The following is a 6,869-nucleotide window of genomic DNA, read 5'->3' as shown; positions in this document are numbered from 1 at the left end:
GCGGCCGCCATGGAAGACGCCATCGTGGGGGAAGGCGACGAGGCAGGAGGCGTGGGGCTCGGAGCCGGCTTCGAGGACTGGCCGGACGACGACGAGGTCGAAGCCGCCCCGCACCGCCAGCCGGCGCTTGATCATCAAAGCGCGGGCCCGTCTGCCACGCCGGCTGCCCGTGGCGGCGCGCAGAAGCGTCGGGCCGCGTCGACCTTCTTCGGCAGCCGGCCGAAAAAATCCAAGGCTTCCACGGCGGCGACCAAGCGGGATGAGGCGGCCGTGAAGGCGGCCCGCTTCCGCAAGGCGGTGAAACAGCCGCAGGCGATCTCGGCGTAAGTCGTCAAATGTCTTGTGTGTATATATATATATATTTTTCGTTGTCCTTTTTGATTGAAGCTCTTCTGAACCTTTCTTTGCTCGCCGGACAGGGCACCGCTTTCCCTTGAGCGGGGTCCTGGCGGCTCCGTAGTCGGGCCGACTGGAGGGTCTTTAGGCTCCCGCCGTGTGGATCCCCGCGCCGACCTTAGGGAGGCCACGGAGCGGAACGCACAGGAGGCGCGGGAGGAGCGGGAGACGGCGGAGCGAAGGACCACCCAGGCGGCGAAGGAGCAGGCCGATGCGGCGGCCAAGGCCCGGGCGGAGGCGGCAGCCGCGGAGACGGAGGCGGAGGCCTCGCACAACCAGCCTCCGCTGCTCGTCGTTCCCCTCCACGTCGTGGCCCCCGACATCCCCGTGCCTCCGTCGGAGGAGGTCGACCAAGACTCGTCGGTGGTGGAGAGGAGGGAGGACCACGTGGTCTTCGTGCAGGGGGCGCTGCGGATGGCGCCGACTGGGGCGGGCCAAAGCGGCCAATCAGCCGCGGCGCCAGAGCAGCCGGCCGGGGGCGAGCCGGAGGCAGGGGCCGGCCTCGAGGTGCAGCCGGCACTGCACCGGCGCGCAGGGGAGGCACCTCCGCACCGGAGCCGCACCGAGCTGCGGGCTCCAGCCAGACGGCGGAGGCCCTGGAGGCGGCCAGCGTCAGGATGTCCGAGTGGACTCCCAGCGGGGGGACGGGCGAGCTGAATGCGGCGGCCCAGGAGGTCCGGAACCGGCTTCAAGCCCAAGCCGCCTCGCTGCAACGATACACCCAAGAGTTCCTCACGACGCGGGCTGTCATCCGGGTGAGTCTTCTTGCCTTGGTTGTTTTGCTCTTTTGATTTCTTCTGTGGGGGCGCGTCAGCGCACCCACTGGGTGTAGTCCCCGAGTTCCGAGTCGGCTGCTGTGCAGGCGGCTTGGAACTTACTAGGTCCTGACAACTATCTTATTCTCGACTCCTGTCTGATCTTCCAGGAGTATCATAACCTCCGCGCTGCCGCCTTCAACTCCCAGGCTCAGGAGCTGGGCCGGAGAACCGAAGACCTGACCAGCAGCCGGAGTGCATGCTTTGTTTCGTTCATCTCCTATGGGGGCGCGTCAGCGCACCCACTGGGTGTAGTCCCCGAGATTCGGGCCGACTGCTGAGCAGTCGAGTCGGATCTTCCTTGGCGACTTCTTCCTTATTGATTTTCCTTTGTCTTCATGCTTGCAGGGGCCAATGCCGACTTGAGGGGGCAGCTCAGTGGGGCCCAAGCCGCCCTTCGCGCCAAGGAAACCGAGTACAACGCCTTGGTCCTGGAGCGTGGCCGCCTGGCCAAGAAGTTGGCCGACCAGGAGGAGAGCCACAAGGTGGCCCTGAAGAACGTGTAAGACAGCGAGGACGCCCTGAAGGCCGAGTTCGAGACCGAAGCGGCGGGCTGGGCTGAGGCGAAGCAAGCACTAAGCGAGGGCTTCGGTCGTATCGAGGATCTGATCAACGGTAAGCCGCCTTCCTCACTCCTTGCTTGCCCCTCGCCCCCTGATTTGTGTTCTGATTTGTGCTGCTTTTTGTTCTCTGTGCAGACTACTTTCCCGGCTACTCCGTCTTCGCCACCCAAACCATCGAGGCCCATCGCGAGGCACGCCGGCAGGCGGGGGCTGAAATCGCGCCGGACGCGAGCTGGACGCTTGAGGAGCAACTCTTGGCGGTCCAAGCCCGGCTGCAGCCGGCTCACCGTATGCTCCGCCGCCTCCAGCGCACCGGGGCGCTGGTGTTGGCCGCCCTCTGGCCAGGCGAGACGATTCCCCGCACCCCGAGTCGGACTGCTGACTGGCTGGAGGTTGTGGTTGGCCGCTTCGAAGCCTGGAAGGCATCGGCGGCCCGGCTTGGAGCTGGGCGGGCACTGGAGTTCGTCCGAGCCTGGTATCCAGGGCTGAACCTGGACCAGCTGCGCACCTGGCGGCTGGAGGCCGACGAGGAGATGGAGGAGGTGCGGCCGGCTATCGCTCAGCGTGCCTCGACGATCGCGGAGTGCGCTGACATCAGCGTCTTTGCTCCTGAAATAAATGATGATGGCGTTGCCCAGCCGGAGGAGGGGTTCGAGCTGGACCCGGCAGCGGGTGAGGACTCGGCGGAGGAGATCGCCTCCAGCGATGAAGGCGAAGACGACGAAGGAGAGGAGGGCGAAGATGTTGAGCCGGCCGGTGAAGCGGCCAGCCAGCCTCAGCCTGACCGTGCTTCCAGCAACGAGGCGCGTGCTAGCGTGCCCTCTGCGGGAGGCGGTGATCATGCCGAGGTTCGCCAGCCGGCCACTCCTCCAGCCGGCACTACCGTCTCCACCGACCTGCCCGACTCGCCAGTCGCTCCCCTAGCTTAATCTGCCGTCCTTGCTTTTCCTGCTTGTTACCCTTTGAACAATTTTTATTAAACTTGCGCAGTTCCACCCACTGGGGGTGTATTCAGATTATGTTGAATGCTGGCCTTTTGAAGGTCTTTTGTGTAAATATGATCGTGTGCGTGTTTGGTTTCCATTCGTGTATGCTTTTTATCCTTAGGCTGTTTCCTTTGCCGCCTTCCCCTTTTGGGAAGGCAAGTACTCGAGCTTTCTTAGATTGAAGCGAGGTGAATGGAAGCCGGCCGGCCGGCTACTCTGGTAGTCGGTCGGTGGTGGGAGAAAAACCGGCTTTTGTTATATTAGTCCGTTAGTCCCTAGCCGTTTTTCATGTGGGCATCCTTTCCTGCCTTTAACTCTTGCCAGCCGGACAGCCGGTTCTTCGAACTGCGACTTTTGGCAAGAGAAGGCTTGGGTGCCGGCACACTACTTGTCTGGCCGCGGGTAGGACTTTTAATATAACTCTAGGCGGCCAGTCCCCGGGCCGACTAGTCGAACCCGGTGCCGGACAAAAAAAGTGAATGTAATGACAAGGTCGTAAGCATGATATTCTTCACTCATAGATAAAAGATGGCAGTCCCCGAACTCTCCTCAGGGGGCCTATTGTCTCGTACTTAGTACAAAAGTTAGCGTGATACATACTGCATTTCAACTGTAAAATCTTCGGAGGAGGTTGGCGTTCCTTGGTCGTTCCGACTCCTTGCCGGAGTCGTCTCTCTTTCGTACCTTCGGCTTCTGCGCGTCGATCAGGTAGTAGGAGTCGTTGCCTAAAGCTTTGTTGATGACGAAGGGGCCCTCCCAAGGGGCCGAGAGCTTGTGCTGGCCGGCTGTTCGCTGGATCAGCCGGAGCACAAGATCGCCCTCTTGGAAGGATCTTGGCTTGACCTTCCGGCTGTGGTAGCGGCGCAGGCCCTGCTGATAGATGGCGGACCGGCTGAGGGCTAATAGCCGGCCTTCTTCCAGCAGGTCGACGCCGTCTTCTCGTGCTTCCTTGGCCTCCGCCTCTGTGTACATGGTTACCCGAGGCGAGTCGAACTCGATGTCAGTTGGGATGACCGCCTCGGCACCATACACGAGGAAGAAAGGAGTGAAGCCGGTTGACTTGTTTGGGGTAGTGCGCAGACTCCAGAGGACGGCCGGAAGCTCATCGAGCCAACAGCCGGCTGAACGCTCCAGTGGTACGACCAGTCGGGGCTTGATGCCGGAAAGGATGAGGCCGTTGGCTCGCTCGACCTGGCCGTTTTACTGCAGGTGGGCAACGGACGCTAAGTCCAACCGGATGCCTTGCGTCGCGCAGAAACGTGCCAAGGCTCCCTTGGCGAAATTCGTGCCATTGTCGGTGATGATGCTGTGTGGCACGCCGTACCGAGTTGTTATTTCTGCGATAAATGTCATGGCAGTTGGCCCATTCAGCTTCTTGATCGGCTTTGCCTCAATCCATTTGGTGAATTTGTCCACAGCGACAAGCAGATGTGTCATGCCGCCGCGCGCCGTCTTGAATGGGCCCACCATGTCCAGTCCCCAAACGGCGAAGGGCCAAGTGAGGGGAATGGTCTTGAGTGCTGAAGCCGGCATGTGTTGCTTGGAGCTGAAGAGTTGGCACCCTTTGCAATGTTTAACTAACTCCTTGGCGTCATCCAAAGCAGTCGGCCAAAAGAAACCATGGCGGAAAGCTTTGGCGACGAGTGATCTTGAGGCCTCATGGTGGCCGCATTCTCCTTGGTGGATGTCTCTAAGGATTGCAATGCCCTTCTCTTGCTCGACGCATCGCTGGAGGACTCTAGTGACACTGTGCTTGACGAGCTCTCTGTTGACAATTGTGTATGCTCCAGCTCGGCGTTGGACTTGTCTTGCCTTTGTTTCGTCAGCCGGCAGATCTTGGTTTATTAGGAAGTTGAGGATGGACTGAGCCCATGATGGAGCTACGACTTCTTCTATTGCCAACACGGCTACTGCGAGCAGGGCGGGTGGGCTGGGTGGTGAAATGTTGGAGTCGGCCGCCGCCTACTGTGTTGGTGCAGCCTCCGGGCCGACTACCGCAGTCCCCGAGCCGGGTGTGGCAGTCCCCGGGTCGGGCGTAACTACGGAAGTCCCCGAGCCGCCTGTTGATGTCCCCGGGCCGACTATCGAAGTTCCCGGGTCACCCACTTGGTTCTTCGAGCCGGACCCGGCTGTATCGGGGTCAGGCGGCACGAAGATGGAATCGGACTCTAGAGACGGCTTGATAGACGGCTTGAGGAGGCGTTGTAGAGAGACACCGGTTGGTATTGCTTGCCGAGTGGAGCCTATTCGAGCCAGGGCATCAGCTGGCTCGTTGTCGGCTCGCGGTACATGGAGGAACTCGCATCCTTCAAAGTACCCACTGATCTGCTGAATGAGGAAGCGGTAGCTTGCCATATTTGCGTCCTTGGCATCCCAGTCGCCAGATGATTGCTGGACCACCAAGTCCGAGTCGCCATAACATAGGATTCGGTGAATGCCGAGCTCTTTGGCAAACCGGAGCCCGTGTATGAGCGCCTCGTACTCGGCCACGTTGTTGGAGGCGGCAAAGTGAATTTGTAGCGTGTATCTGAGCTTGTCGCCTTTGGGAGAGGTGAGGATGATGCCGGCTCCCAAGCCGGTGCGCATCTTGGACCCATCGAAGTGCATACGCCAATGAGTGGAGTCGGGAGCTGGCGGCAGGTACTGGGTCTCGGCCCAGTTGACGAGGAAGTCGGCCAATGCTTGGGACTTGATGGCGGTGCGAGGCTGGTAGAAAATCGTGTACGGGGCCAGCTCGATGGCCCATTTTGCCACCCGGCCGGATGCATCCCGGCTGCCTATGATCTCGGCCAGCGGGGCGGTGCATACAACCGTGATGGGATGCTCTTGGAAGTAGGGCTTCAGCTTCTTGGCGGCGAAGTACACGCCGTAGCACATCTTCTGGTAGTGCGGGTAGTTCTGCTTCGAGGTAGACAGCACCTCGCTCAAGTAGTACACCGGCCTCTGGACCGGCTGGGCTCGGCCCTCTTCTCGGCGTTGGACTACGATGACGGTGCTAACCACCCGGCTGGTTGCGGCAATGTAGAGGAGCATGGGTTCTTTCTCAGTCGGTGCCGCCAGGATAGGCGGCGTGGCCAACATCTTCTTCAGCTCATGAAAAGCTTGGTCGGCTTGGTCATTCCACTCGAAGTGAGTGGTCTTCTTCATGAGGCGGTAGAGGGGGAGAGCTTTCTCTCCGAGCCGGCTGATGAAGCGGTTTAGGGAGGCCAAGCATCCGGTGAACTTCTGGACGTCTCGAAGTTTGGTGGAAATCGCCATTCTCTCAATGGCCTTGATCTTTACTGGGTTGCATTTGATGCCGCGTTCGGAAACCAGGAAGCCTAGGAGTTGGCCGGCTGGCACTCCGAACACGCATTTCTCAGGGTTGAGCTTGATTTGGAATCGGCGTAGGTTCTCAAATGTTTCCTTGAGGTCTTCCAGCAAGGTGCCGCGCTTCTCCGTCTTCACCACAATGTCGTCTACATAGACGTGGGCATTTCTGCCGAGCTGCTTGAGGAGGCACTTCTGCATGCAACGCTGAAAAGTGGCACCGGCATTTCTCAAGCCGAATGTCATAGTCAGGTAGTAGAAGGCTCCGAATGGCGTGATGAAGGCGGTCTTCAGACGGTCTGCCGGATCTAACTTTATCTGGTGGTATCCTGAGTAAGCATCCAAGAAACTCAACAGCTCGCATCCGGCCGTGGAGTCTATCACTTGATCAATCCTTGGCAGGGCAAAGGGATCTTTGGGGCAGGCCTTGTTGAGGCTCGTGTAGTCTATGCACATGCACCACTTGTTGTTCTTCTTTAGCACGAGGACCGGTGTAGCGACCAGACCTCAAACAGTCTGATCTCTGTGCTCCGGTGTCATCCCTGGATAAGTAATGCTGACACCACACAGTACTCGGAGGATTTATAGCAGAGTAGCAATCACACACTTATTACATCGAGTGTCTCAAAAGAGAACTTAAAACAATAAATATGGCTTAAGGCCATCTAATAACGATAACAGCGGAAGGCTTGGAAGATAAGTGAGTCCATCAACTCCAACGGCATCACTGAGTATAGAACCACGACCTAAAACTCCTCAATCGTCGTCTGAAAAGTCTGCAACATTAACGTTGCAGCCCG

This window comes from Triticum urartu, chromosome 7 (genome assembly GCF_003073215.2).
Source record: "Triticum urartu cultivar G1812 chromosome 7, Tu2.1, whole genome shotgun sequence".
Classification (NCBI taxonomy): Eukaryota; Viridiplantae; Streptophyta; class Magnoliopsida; order Poales; family Poaceae; genus Triticum; species Triticum urartu.
The sequence above is the reverse complement of the archived record's forward strand: the minus strand, read 5'-3'. Positions refer to the sequence as shown.